At 33.7% G+C, this 14,780-nt stretch overlaps 1 pseudogene; it reads right to left on the minus strand.

Annotated features, from left to right (window-relative positions):
• Window positions 1-9,546: 9,546 nt before the first annotated feature.
• LOC149260366 (indole-3-acetate O-methyltransferase 1-like) lies at window positions 9,547-13,982 on the minus strand (annotated as a pseudogene).
• Between the last annotated feature and the right edge of the window lie 798 nt (window positions 13,983-14,780).

Consider the following 14,780-nt stretch of genomic DNA (forward strand, 5'->3'; position numbering starts at 1 on the left):
TTGAAGGGATGGCAGACACGGAGATATTCTCTGAAAGTCGCAACTGGATTTGCAATGGGACACAGGTTTCCATTACAATGCAGGTTACGGAACTGAATAACACAAATCCTGAAGACGAGGTTAGTATCTCCACCGGATCCAGTGCCAAAGCCAACAGGGGTGGGCTTCATGGGGCGGATCTGAACCCTCCTGCTGAGATCAGATTCAAACAAACCAGATCTGGGCTGGATCTTCCCATTTCGGTTGAAGCAACCTCAGCAGATCCAAGTTTTCAAATCTTTTTAAAGCCCCCCTCTGGGAAATCAACCCTGATCTGGGTAAAAGCTTCAGACAAAGTCACAAAACTGAAGAATGACATTGCCAACCACATTGGCCTCCCGGAAGGATACCAATATCTGCTCTTCGAAGGCAGATCAATACAAGATCATAGGACAATTGGTCAACACAACATTCAGCCCGGATCTAACATTATTGTTAACATGAGACTTCGGGGAGGTGCAGCAGCCAATGGACCATGGAAACAAACAGAAGGGGGCAGTGGATCAAAAGCTAAACACAGCCCAGATCCACAACAGCAGCACAAAAGTGAAGGAACATCATATAAGCACATACTACAAAGGGGAAAGCCTACATCTACAGTCCCACAACAGACAGGCACAGAACCTAATGCATATATCGTGGATCAGCTGAACTACACTCCTGAACTTACAATAGATACAGCAGAAGCAGAGGAGGTACGCAACATATATGAAAGACAAGCTCTCATCTGTCGTTGGAACGGATTTTGGCCTAAACCCATAGAGCTAGCTCACTGGATTTACTCAAGATGGTCTCTTAATAGTGAGATCATGCTCTGCTCCAAAGGTTTTTTTATTGTCAAACTTCCATCTGAGGAGGTTAGGGCCCTAGTAATTCAGCAGGGACCGTGGTTTTGGGGATCTTCAGGACTTTTCATCACACCCTGGACCCCGGATTTTGATGCAAACACCTACATCATCTCTAGGGTACCAGTATGGGTCAGATTACATAATCTCCCAGCACACTTCTGGGACCAAAAAACGATTGCATGCATTGGTAACTTATTGGGCAGATATATTAAAATGGATACTGAGCGGACGGCAGAAGGAATCTATACTTTTGCAAGAATATGTGTGGAAATAGATCTCAGCAAAGGGTTACCGGACCGCATAGTACTGAAGCATAAAGAGCTCAGCTGGACGCAAATAATAGATTATGAAAATACAGCTTTCCGATGCAGAATATGCCGGCAGACAGGGCACTTACAAAATACCTGCCCAGAATTCAAAAAGGACAGCCAAAGAAGGAGGAAATCTGGAAAGAAAAAAGGATGGACATTCCCACCACCTGATCCGGAGGAAGAGGAAGAAGAAGAGGAGGAAATGCCCACCCCCAATGAAAACAGCACAACAGAACCGCAAGAACAAATGCCCATGGAATCGCAACCGGAAAAGGCTTCAGACACATTGGAACTCAGTGGAACCAAAAGGCAGCACAAATCGGACACATCAGACTCCGACAAGGAAATCCCTCGACCTGAGGAGGAAAACCCATTACAACTCATACCCATGCATTCAGCTCATGGCGAGTGGCGCAAGGTAGAGAAGAAAAAGGGGAGGAAAACTTGATCTTTCCCCCATCAGTCATCTTGTTTCCAGGCATGGATTTTATTACAGCAGTTTTTTCCTTTTTGTACTTGACCTTTGTGTCATTTTTTCGTCAGGCTTCATAGCCTTGTCTTTGCAATGCTTCGGCATCTACAAAATGTAATTTTCAAAATTAATGAGAATTACGATTTTTTTTCCAAGTGAAAAATGTCACAAGGTTGTTTCTAAATTGGCTTCGAAATTAAATATTTGAATATATTTAAATTGAACCTTTTATTATATAATTTTTTTTTTGTTTTTTCTTTTCTATTCAAGAGTTGAAAGTTTAGCCTATTTGGAAGGCTCGATGAAAAGTTTGTTTATTATTATTTTTATATTATTATTATTTTTATATTACATAAAGTATTAAAAGTAATAAATTTAGAAATTTTAAATAGAAGTAAGATTTATCATTATTTAATATATATTAGGAATATTGATTTCATAATTATTTTATTTTTTTAATAAAAAATAAGCCATATATATTATATAGATATGGTTGTACAAAGATTTATAAGTTTCCATAGCTTCAATGGAAACATGGAGTTCATAGATCACAAGAGTTGTAATTGGGCTTTGATACCATATGTAATGACCGGAAACTAAGAAATTTAAATTACCTAGATAAATTAAGGTCATTAATCATTTTCTATATATATACAAAAAAAAAAAAAGCTAGTTAGTACATAATTTACGAAAATCATGAGAGATGAGGAACTTATCTATAGAATGAAGAATTATCTTGCTTGAAATTTGAGAAGTATTGGGCTATTTAGATTAATTGACCACAACCAATTATTTGAGGATGACTTTTCACCCAATCGTAGGCTCAGTTGCACTAAGTCTTTATGTAGCTGGCCACCCTCAAATCCTCAACCAACTACATTAACTAGTGAATCGTTCTCTCTTAGAATTCTTCTATGTAAAGGATAATGCCTCATGCCCTCCTTTTCGTCCATTAAATATAATATTTTCATCCAAAAATGGAAAGATAGTCTTCATGCACATAATCCATGCGTCATCATTATTTTGTCTTAAGTTTCTTTTTAACTCAACTTATTCCATAATTGACTGTTTCTTATTCTATTCTTTTATTTTTTATTAACTTGACTCCATTCTTACTATTTTTATAGTTTCATTTATTTGTTTATTGAAAACTTCACTTTATTATTTATTATTTTATATTTCAAACTAAGGATCGTGCTAAAAGCTCCAATGTCAATTCATTAAGAGATAAGAGATATTTATTATATGGAGAATACATGTTGGATGTCAGTTTTCCCAACCAACTATCTGTTATTACACCTAATCTTCATACCTAATTACTTTTTACCATAATCCCAAAGGATTACATTTTCTAAGATTCCCCCTCATAATCTGAAGGAGCGCTTGTGAGCCCAAGCATCATTCTACATTTCTCAATTTTTTTCTTCCAAGTGCTTTGGTGAAAATGTTTGCAATTTGCTCAGTCATGGAACAATGTCTTAGATGAATTGTTTTCGCCTCTACATTGTATCAAATAAAATGATATTTCCAATTGATGTGCTTGATTCGATCATGGAATCTGGGGTCCTTGGTCAACTTGATTTCATAATTATTGTCAACAAGTAAAGGAGTTGAGTTCACTTGTTTCTCCTGCAAGTCGTCAAGTATTTTCCAGAGCCACAAAATTTCCTTTGTCACTTTTGTAGCTGCCACATAGTCTGCCTCCATTATTGAATTTGTTGGAAATGATTATTTGCATGATCTCCATGAGAAAGTTCTTGATCCTAGACTCATGAGATATCTTGAAGTTGATGCTCCATTTTCCTTGTCCCCATTGAAGTCTGAATTGAAATGTACAATAAGACTGAAGTCTTCCACCTTGGTTTACTTAACTCCGTGATTTTGAGTTTCCTTTAAGTGTCGTAGGAAACTTTTCGTAGCAGGCCAATGTCCCTCACATGGTTTATGCATAAATATGGAAAGGATGCTCACAAAATATGAGATAGTTGGTTTGCTTGTGGTTAGGTAGTTGATACTTCCTACAAGTTGTTTGTACTTGGTTGACCCCTTAAACTCATTCCTTTCTTTCGACGTAAGATTCAGGTTCTAATCCATTGGAGTGGAGAGAGGGCTACAATCTATCATGCCAAATATGTTCAGTAGTCCTCCAACATACTCTTTTTGGAAAATGAATATGTATTTATGCTTTTGATTGACTTCAATGCGTAAGTAATAATGATGATGTCCCAAATATGTCATTTCAAAACCTTTCTTCAAATATTTATTCAAGGATGCAATATAAGTTTCATTGTTTCCTGTTATTAACAAATCATCTACATATACTACAAGATACAAAACTATTTTTCGAACATTTTTTAAAAACAAAATTGCATAATCAAGATTGTAATTTTTGAAATTTAGCTTCAGAATATGCTCAATTATTTGTTGATACAATTCTCGTGGTGCATGTATTATACCATACAAATATTTGATGAGCTTTCACACCTTTTGTTCTTTTCCCTTTGCAACAAAACCTTCATATTGAGACATAAAAACATTTTATTTCAAATCCGCGTTCAAGAAAGTAATCTTCATGCCCATCTAATGGATTTTCCATCCTTTCTATGCTTCCAGAGAATATGGTTTGCATGGACACCCTTTTTTTGTGGGAGAAAAGGTTTCCTCATAGTCAACACCTTCCTTTTGTGCAAATCATTTTGCCACGAGCATTGCTTTGTGCTTTTCAAGTGAGTCATTTTCTTTATGCTTGTTTTTGAAGACCCACTTGCAACCAATTGGTTTGGTTCCATATGGAGGATCCACCATTTTCCAAGTCCCATTTCTAATGAGAGCATCGTATTCCTTCTACATGGCTTCTTTCCATTAATCATGAGAAGCATCTTCTTTAAAAGAAGTTGGTTCAAAGTTAGCAGAAAAATTCAGCTCACAATTATACTGAGTATTTATTTCATCTAGATCACCATAATTTTCATCTCCATTGCCATCTCTTGTAGAACTCTTGGTACCAATATTTCCAATCTCATTAGGATGGACACTTTCAAGTTTCTTAATCAAGCACTTTTGTTGTTTTCGAGAAGGACTAGATGGCTCCTCCAAGGGTGTAGCATCATCAATGTTAAACTTCTCAATTATGCTTATAACCTCATCCAAATTTGATGAGAATTATGGAACTTATTCATGCGAAGGGGTTGATTATGGTTCTGTAAAGGGATATTTCAAATATTGATCCAGAATTGGGTTCCCCCCTTCAACAGTTGCAATCATTGTTAAATTCATGATAATTCTTCATCAGAGAAATCCTTTCTAGATGATCAAGTTGTCCTTCAACAAAGTCATCACTTTCGGTGGACTCAAGGAATATGACATCTCTAGAAAGTATGAATTTATTGTTTTCGTCATCGGAAAGACGTTAGACCTTGGTTGTATCTGATTACACCAAGAAAATGAATTCATGACTCCTTGCATCAAGTTTCTTTCTCTACCTTTTTGGAATCAAGGCATAGCTGGTGGAACCAAAAACCCTGAGGTGCTTGATGGAGAGGGTGTGGCCATAACATATTTCATAAAAAGACTTATTTTAAATAGCATGTGATGGAAATCTATTCTTCACATAGACTACAAACAGAAGAACATCAGTCGAAAACATGAGTTTTACGTTCTTAAAGAACATCATCGAATGAACCATATTCAACAATGTCCTATTCATCCTCTCAGCTACACCTTTTGGTTAAGATAGGATTGAAAATCATTACTAGTATACACTTAATCCATTATCGCTACGAAGGAAGCCAATATTTGTTTGTGCCTCATTTTCAATCCATACATGAAAGCTTTTAAATTATTCAAATGATTTAGACTTATCTTTTATTAAGATACCCAACATATTCTAGTGTGGTCATCAATAAATGTCATGATATATTTATTTCCATTTGCAGAAGGTATAAGCATAAGACCACACAAATATGAATGAATCATAAGACTACAAAAATTCAAGTTTTCTAGATGCTCTAGAATTGGAGTCATGGAATCATACAATTGTATTATTTTACCCAATGCTCATAAAAATTCCGAGTTTAAAATAGGTTTATTAATGATAACTATCAATAATAATTGAGATATGAAATCAAAAGTCATTTAATTCTTATATGATATTAGGTGTAAGAACATAAAATATTAAAAATGAATAAGAATAAATATGACATTATTATAGTATGTCACAAGGTTGTTTTTAAATTAGTTTCGAAATTAAATATTTGAATATATTTAAATTGAACTTTTTATTTTATATATATATATATATCTAGATATATAGATATATATATATATATATATATATCTATCTATATATATATATATATATATATATATATATATATATATATATATATATGTTTTTTCTTTTCTATTCTACAGTTTAAAGTTTAGCCTTTTTGGAAGGCTTGATGAAAAGTTTGTTTATTATTATTTTTATATTACATGAAGTATTAAAAGTAATAAATTTAGAAATTTTAAATAGATTTAAAGATTTATCATTATTTAATATATATTAGGAATATTAATTTCATAATCATTTTATTTCTCTAATAAAAAATATGTATGAAGCCATATATATTATATAGATATGGTTGTACAAAGATTTATAGGTTTTCATAGTTTCAATGGAAACATGGAGTTCATAGATCACAAGAGTTGTAATTGGGCTTTGATACCATATGTACTGACCGGAAACTAAGAAATTTAAATTACTTACATAAATTAAGGTCATTAATCATTATAAAAAAAAAAATAGCTAGTTAGTACATAATTTACGAAAATCATGAGAGATGAGGAACTTAAAAGTAGAATGAAGAATTATCTTGCTTGAAATTTGAGAAGTATTGCGCTATTCAGATTAATTGACCACAACAAATTATTTGAGGATGAATTTTCACCCAATCGTAGGCTCAGTTGCACTAAGTCTTCAATTGCACTAAGTCTTTCTATAGCTGGCCACCCTCAAATCCTCAATCAACTACCTTAACTAGTGAATCATTCTCTCTTAGAATTCTTCTATGTAAAGGATAATGCCTCATGCCCTCCTTTTCATCGATTAAATATAATATTTTCATCCAAAAATGGAAAGATAGTCTTCATGCACATAATCCATGCATCATCATTATTTTGTCTTAAGTTTTTTTTTAACTCAACTTATTCCATAATTGACTCTTGCTTATTCTATTCTTTTATTTTTTATTAACTTGACTCCATTCTTACTATTTTTATAGTTTCATTTATTTGTTTATTGAAAACTTCACTTTATTATTTATTATTTTATTTTTCAAAGTAAGGGTCGTGCTAAAAGCTCCAATGTCAATTCATTAAGAAATAAGAGATATTTATTCTATGGAGAATACATGTTGGATGTCAGTTTTCCGACCCAACTATCTGTTATTACACCTAATCTTCATACCTAATTACTTTTTACCATAATCCCAAAGGATTACATTTTCTAAGATTCCCCCTCGTAATCTGAAGGAGCATTTGTGAGCCCAAGCATCGTTCTACATTTCTCAATTTTTTCTTCCAAGTGCTTTTGTGAAAATGTTTGCAATTTGCTCAGTCGTGGAACAATGTCTTAGATGAATATTTTTGGCTTCTACATTGTATCAAATAAAATGATATTTCAAGTTGATGTGCTTGATTCAATTATGGAATCTGGGGTCCTTGGTCAACTTGATTTCATAAGTATTGTCAACGAGTAAAGGAGTTGAGTTCACTTGTTTCTCCTGCAAGTCTTCAAGTATTTTCCTAAGCCACAAAATTTCCTTTGTCACTTTTGTAGTTGCGACATAGTCTACCTCCATTATTGAATTTGTTGGAAATGATTATTTGCATGACCTCCATGAGACAATTCTTGATCCTAGACTCATGAGATATCTTGAAGTTGATGCTCCATTTTCCTTGTCCCCATTGAAGTCTGAATCGAAATGTTCAATAAGACTGAAGTCTTCCACCTTGGCTTACTTAACTCCAAGATCTTGAGTTTCTTTAAGTGTCGTAGCAGTCTTTTCGCAGCAAACCAATGTCCCTCACATGGTTTATGCATAATTATGGAAATCATGCTCACAAAATATGAGATAGCTGGTCTGCTTGTGGTTAGGTAGTTGATACTTCCTACAAGTTGTTTGTACTTGGTTGCATCCTTAAACTCATTCCTTTCTTTCGACGTAAGATTCAGGTTCTAATCCATTGGAGTGGAGAGAGGCTACAATCTATCATGCCAAATATGTTCAGTAGTCCTCCAACATACTCTTTTTGGAAAATGAATATGTATTTATGCTTTTGATTGACTTCAACACCTAAGTAATAATGAAGATGTCCCAAATATGTCATTTCAAAACCTTTCTTCAAATATTTATTCATGGATGCAATATAAGTTTCATTGTTTCCTGTTATTAACAAATCATCTACATATACTACAAGATACAAAACTATTTTCCAACATTTTTGAAAAACAAAATTGCATAATCAAGATTGTAATGTTTGAAATTTAGTTTCCGAATATGCTCAATTATTTTTTGATACCATGCTCGTGGTGCATGTATTAGACCATACAAATATTTGATGAGATTTCACACCTTTTGTTCTTTTCCCTTTGCAACAAAACCTTCATGTTGAGACATAAAAACATTTTATTTCAAATCTGCGTTCAAGAAAGTAGTCCTCATGTCCATCTAATGGATTTTCCATCCTTTCTATGCTTCCAAAGAGAATATGGTTTGCATGGACACCCATTTTTTTGTGGGAGAAAAGGTTTCCTCATAGTCAACACCTTCCTTTTGTGCAAATCCTTTTGCCACGAGCATTGCTTTATGTTTTTCAAGTGAGACATTTTCTTTATACTTGTTTTTGAAGACCCACCTGCAACCAATTGGTTTGGTTCCTTATGGAGGATCCACCATTTTCCATGTCCCATTTCTAATGAGAGCATCATATTCCTTCTACATGGCTTCTTTCCATTAATCATGAGAAGCATCTTCTTTGAAAGAAGTTGGTTCAAAGTTAGCAGAAAAATTCAGCTCACAATTATACTGAGTATTTATGTGATCTAGATCACCATAATTTTCACCTCCATTGCCATCTCTTGTAGAAATCTTGGTACCAATATTTCCAATCTCATCGGGATGGACACTTTCAAGTCATAGCTGGTGGAACCAAAAACCCTGAGGTGCTTGATGGAGGGGGTGTGGCCATAGCACATTTCATAAGGAGACTTATTTTAAATAGCATGTGATGGACATCTATTCTTCACATAGACTATAAACAGAACAACATCACTTGAAAACATTATTTTTACATTCTTAAAGAACATCATGGAATGAACCATATTCAACAATGTCCTATTCAACCTCTGAGCGACACCTTTTGGTTAAGATAGGATTGAAAATCATTACTAGAATACACTTAATCCATTGTCAGTATGAAAGACGCCAATCTTTGTTTGTGCCTCATTTTCAATCCATGACCATTAAATAACTAAACATAAATATTAAAATACTTCTTACATTACTAAAAAAATTTAAAATAATATTTTTAATAAATAAATATCATAAAAAACTAATCTATTATCCATATACCTTTTAAAAAGTTACATATAATGAAATAAAATATCATTCACCTTCTGATCATAATATTTCTTAATGAAGAAACTGAAAAATAGTATTCACCTTCTCTCCATAATATTTCTTAATGTGAAGAAACTGAAATAGGACAAATAGCTACAAGAGACTTCCTTATAATAAAATAATAATATTGTTTCCTTGAAAATATCAGACCGAAACTCATGGTTTTTTTAATCTTCTCTTATTATAATAATGCCTGCATGCGAAGATAACCGAAAGAGTGAATCAAGCTCTTTTGCGAATGAGAACAGCAACAACCAGGTCCATGTTACCGGGGACGAACTCTTCATATTTAGCAGCCGCTCTCTTTGCAATCCTCTTGAAAAATTCATCAACCAGATGTTCATCCGACCCCAAGTGAGTTCCCACAATATTCTCAAACACGGCTCTGTAAAAGTTACTTACTTTTCTCCCAAACCTCACCTCTTCCCCTTTCCTAACCTCCAACAATGGATGCAAAGGAAAACCAGTGAGGAGCCTCATGTTCTCTATTTCGAAGGACTGCTCCGCCTCCACGATGCTCTGCACCTCCTCCACACTTGAACCGTAGACAGGAAGGTTGAAAGTGTCCAATTTATCTTTTTCAATCAAACCCTGTTAGTCCAAAGCGAACAAAGATATTTAAATGTAAAAGTCAATTGAAGTCAAACCCTGTTAATCCAAATCGAACAAATATATTTAAATGTAAAAGTCAAAATTGAAGTTAGTTTGGATGGTTGGAAAAAATAATTTTTATCATCGTTTTTTATTTTTATCACTCCTCAAATTTAAATTTAAATATCATAGTAATAAAGTAACTTTCTTGATCTCTAAATCACAGTAATAAGTAACGTTCTTGCGCTCTTAAATAAATCAATCTATAAAATGACTTTATGTTTAAATATCCAAATGTAATTCTGAGATATTATATCGATTTATCTATTTTACCTCTTTCACTAGCTCCTCAAATGCTGCTTCCAAGAGACGAGCGCGAGCTCCTCAAATTGCTTTATGTCGCCAGAATTACGAGCCGGGAGCGCTATGAACATGCATCCTCCAGGAACAATTTCCTGTGCTCGGGCTTCTAAAAATGATGCCAAGTCTTGTCTGAATTGGTTGAGATACGCATTGCCCACTGTATCGCTGGATATATGGACATGACCCTCGTTCCAAGCAATAGAATTTCTGTAGAAATTGAATTCCATTAGTATGTCATGCTTATTATCCGAAAACGAAAATGAAACCACGTTATGCAGATACCTTGAATGTGTGCCTCACTGAACTATGTTGCTGGCAAATAATGGAAACATATCTAAGAATATGAGAGTTAGAAAAAATAATTATTTAACTTTTTAAAATATTCTCAAAATCTAAAATAATTATAAAATACCTATATCGTTAAAATATCTATGATAATACTCAATGTGTGCCTCACTCACTCGAGAGAGCCAGTGCAGGCTAGTGGAGGAGTGGCAGAAGTGGAGGGTTTGCCTTGGGAAAAGGCGTCCGTAATGCGATCCCGACACCGCTGATGCGAAGTAACATCTAGTCGCTGGAGGCTTATCTTCATTGTGCTCTGCTGCTGTTATTCCATCTGCGCCGCCTTTCAGTGGAGGCAACGTTCGAAATAATGTATTGAAATCATTTGACGGGAGATCGACGAAGTGCACCTGGAATTCCGGCACGTCCATGGAATGCCGAATGAAAGTTAATTTCACAGCATTCACGATGGTGTCTACTGCGAGCAGAGTATTGATCCCCGTTGCGCACCCCAAATCTGCAATACGAAATACGTTATCTACCTCCCTCATTCCCATGACAGATGTCACGTTCTCGTAGATCGAATGCTCCAGAACGGGCTTCATGGCTATAACCGTTTTTAACTGCACAACCATCATTGCAATGAGTGGATTAGTGGATTCTTTTGGGTGGATTAATGTTTTACTAGATAGAACAATTATCTCATAAATGCTTTGCCAGACAGAATGAATTAGTCCATTAGAAATATTAATATTTCTAATTATAAGATTGCGAGCTCAGATTATTGGGATTACCTGGACAGATGAATTGTTGACATAGCTCGAATCCCCGTTTCCACCCTTCATGCACAACACACACCTCGAATCCCCATTTCCACCCTCCATTATTTCTCGACGCTGAAAGCTGAATGCAAGTGAAGCTAAGCAAGTTGAAGTATGAATACTTATAGCACCCCAGGAGACTATTGAGTTGTTGTGATTCGAACACGAAACGCCATTTCAAAAGTAGTCGGGAGTTCAGTGCATAGGACATGGATTAGTCCATTTCATTGACAGTTGGAGCACAAAAACATCTTAAATTTAGTTGTTGATTTTGAAAAAATTTCCAACCAGCCAATTTCAAAATATTTCTAAAATCAAGAATTTGGAATCTAAAAACATTTGTCTATTTATAGCAGTTTATAAATAATTATTTAATAAAATTTATATAAAATGCTTACACGTATCATAATAGGCAGATAAATCCATGCGTGTTAAAGTGGTGAAATCAATGTGCGAAAGATTTGTTATAATAGGCAGATAAATCCATGCGTGTTAAAGTGGTGAAATCAATGTGCGAAAGATTTGTTAAAAGTAGTCACTGCCACGTAGTATCATGGGATTAGATTCGTTAAAAGTATTCACTGCCACGCAATATACGGAAAAATTTACAAATTATATTATTATTGTTAAAATTAGTATAGACTCATTTTAATTATTAATACAAAAGTGTTTAGAGAATCAAATTTTATGAAGTGTAAAATTTGAAAAGAAATTATATTTTTAGAAATTTGATTGCTCTTGATGTGTGATAGATGTATGGTTAGATATCTTTCTATACATATATGTACACATAGAGACACACTATGTATGTGTATTTTTTATTGTTTAAATAGTATTTTTAATACATAAATGGATTTAATCTTGAAAATTTTCTTGAGCACTTAGGATTGTATAATTGTTTAGTGTTTAAATAGTATATTTCAATACATAAATGGATTTAATCTTGAAAATTTTCTTGAGCAATTAGGATTGTGTAGAACACACAATTTAAACTTGCAACTGAAATATACACCTTACAACCAACCAAAATATATAATCTTGAGCACTCAGATTGTGTAGGAGACACAATTTAAACTTTCCACTAAAGAATACACCTTACAAAGAACCAATATATATAATAATAATACTATTTGAAATATTTTATTCATATTTTTTTAAACTATATATAATAGACATAATTAATATTAAAATATTTTATTTATTATTTATATTGATTTTTGTTAACAATAATATTTTGTAAATGTCTTATATTAATTTTCTATTAATAATTAATTGAATTACATATTATCTTCTTATTATGAAGTAATTATCTTTTTCTATTTATAAAGGAATTTATTGTCGAATATGTCAATAAATCTCACATATGTGGATCTTCTTATAAACGAATCCAACCACAAAAGCTTAAAAAATGCAATTAATTTATTTTTTTACTTTCTAATTTTTATTCCCTTTGAATAGAGGAAGGGAGGACTCCAACCACAAAAGCTTGAATAATACAATTACTTTATGAAACTTTCAATAATTTTTTCCCTTTCAATATTAAAATATATTATTATAACTATGTTTTAAAATATATATATATATGTGGGGAGAAATTAGCTATTATGAATATTTAAATATTTTATTTAAATTTTGTACTGAAACATTTTCGTATCTCCACCAATTCAAATCTTTCGCTGGATATATGGACATGACCTTCGCTGGATATATGGACATGACCCTCGCTGGATATATCCACATGAGGCTTCTAAAAATGATGCGAAGTCTTGTCTGAATCTTTCGCTGGATATATGGACATGACCCTCGTTCCAAGCAACAGAATTTGTGTCCTCAACGCTAGCAGGAACCTGAAATTGAAATCCATTAGTATGCCATCTTTAATCACATGAATAAATTTTGTCGGGTCACGTGTCTCTTATTTTCCAGGAAAAACCCCAATTCTATTTTAAGGAAATAAAATCATCCAAAATTTTGAAAAAAAAAAGCAAGCATCTGAGAATCTGTTATAAAGAAAAACCAACCAACATCTGAAAATCTGTTGTAAAGACAAATAACCAAGTCTACTGTATAATCTATTAAAAATAAAATAAAAGAAAAGAAAATTACATATATAATAAAAACAGAAACAGATAAAAACCAATTTAGATTTTAACAGTTAGCAGAAAGTCTAAATATTTAGTGTTTTTGGAAGGATAATAGATTTTAAGAATTTTCTGGAATCTAACGATTAAAAGAAATAAATTATTTGACTTTTTCTTAACCCTTAGATTCAGAAATCTCTCAAAATCTGCGATCAACGTAAATTCAGCACAGGATTCAGCACTTCCTGTAAATGAAAAAACTGTGATAGTACTCATAGAATCTGTCAAATGAATGCGTCTCTCACTTACTCGAGAGAGCCAGTGCAGGGTGATGGAGGAGTGGCAGAAATGGAGGGTTTGCCGTGGGAAAAGGCGTCCGTAATGCGATCCCGACACCGCTGATGCGAAGTAACATCTAGTCGCTGGAGGCTTATCTTCAATATTGTGCTCTGCTGCTCTTATTCCATCTGCGCCGCCTTTCAGTGGATGAGGATATATATAAAACCACATTAAGAATGCGTTATGGTCCATTTAATTGATTTACGGTCCATTTATCACCAGATTCATATTAAGGATGAGGATATACTTAAAAACACATTAAGAATGCGTTATGGTTATTATGAATTCGTTATGGTCATTATGAATTCGTGGTTCTACCATTTGGACTCACTAAAGCTCCCGACAACATTTATGAGTATGATGAATAGTATTTTCCACCCCTTTCTAGATAAATTCATTATCTTTATTGATGGTATCTTGGTATATTCCAGGAGTGTGGAGGAGCACAAATAACACCTGTGAATAGTATTGCAGACCCTAAGAGAACACCAGCGCTATGCTAATTTTACCAAATGTGACTTTTTCAAGCATCAAATACAGTGTTTATATTATATACTCCACTGGTATTACGGTAGATCCGAAGAAGATCGAGACTATCATGAACTGGTCGGTCCCAACCAGCGTGGTGGATATACACTCATTTATGGGTCTTACTAGATATTATAAACGATTTATAAAAGGATTCTCCAAAGTAGCATATCCAATCACCTCCTTACAAAAAAAGGGAACGCGTTTTAAATGGTCGAAGGACTGTCAAGAGAGTTTTGAAAGGTTGGAGCATTTTCTTACAAAAATATTATGCTTATGACTTGGAACTAATTGTTGTTGTTCGCGCTTTAAAAGTTTGGCGGCACTACTTGTTGGGGAAGAGATTCTTGCTTATGATGGATCATAGCAGCTTAACAAACTTCTTTAGTCAACCCAACCTGAATGCATGCCAAGCAAAGTGGACTACATTCTTAAGTGAAA

The sequence above is a fragment of the Pinus tabuliformis genome, chromosome 6, assembly GCF_031772625.1.
Source record: "Pinus tabuliformis cultivar Carrire ecotype Pingquan chromosome 6, CPIR1, whole genome shotgun sequence".
NCBI classification, from domain to species: Eukaryota; Viridiplantae; Streptophyta; class Pinopsida; order Pinales; family Pinaceae; genus Pinus; species Pinus tabuliformis.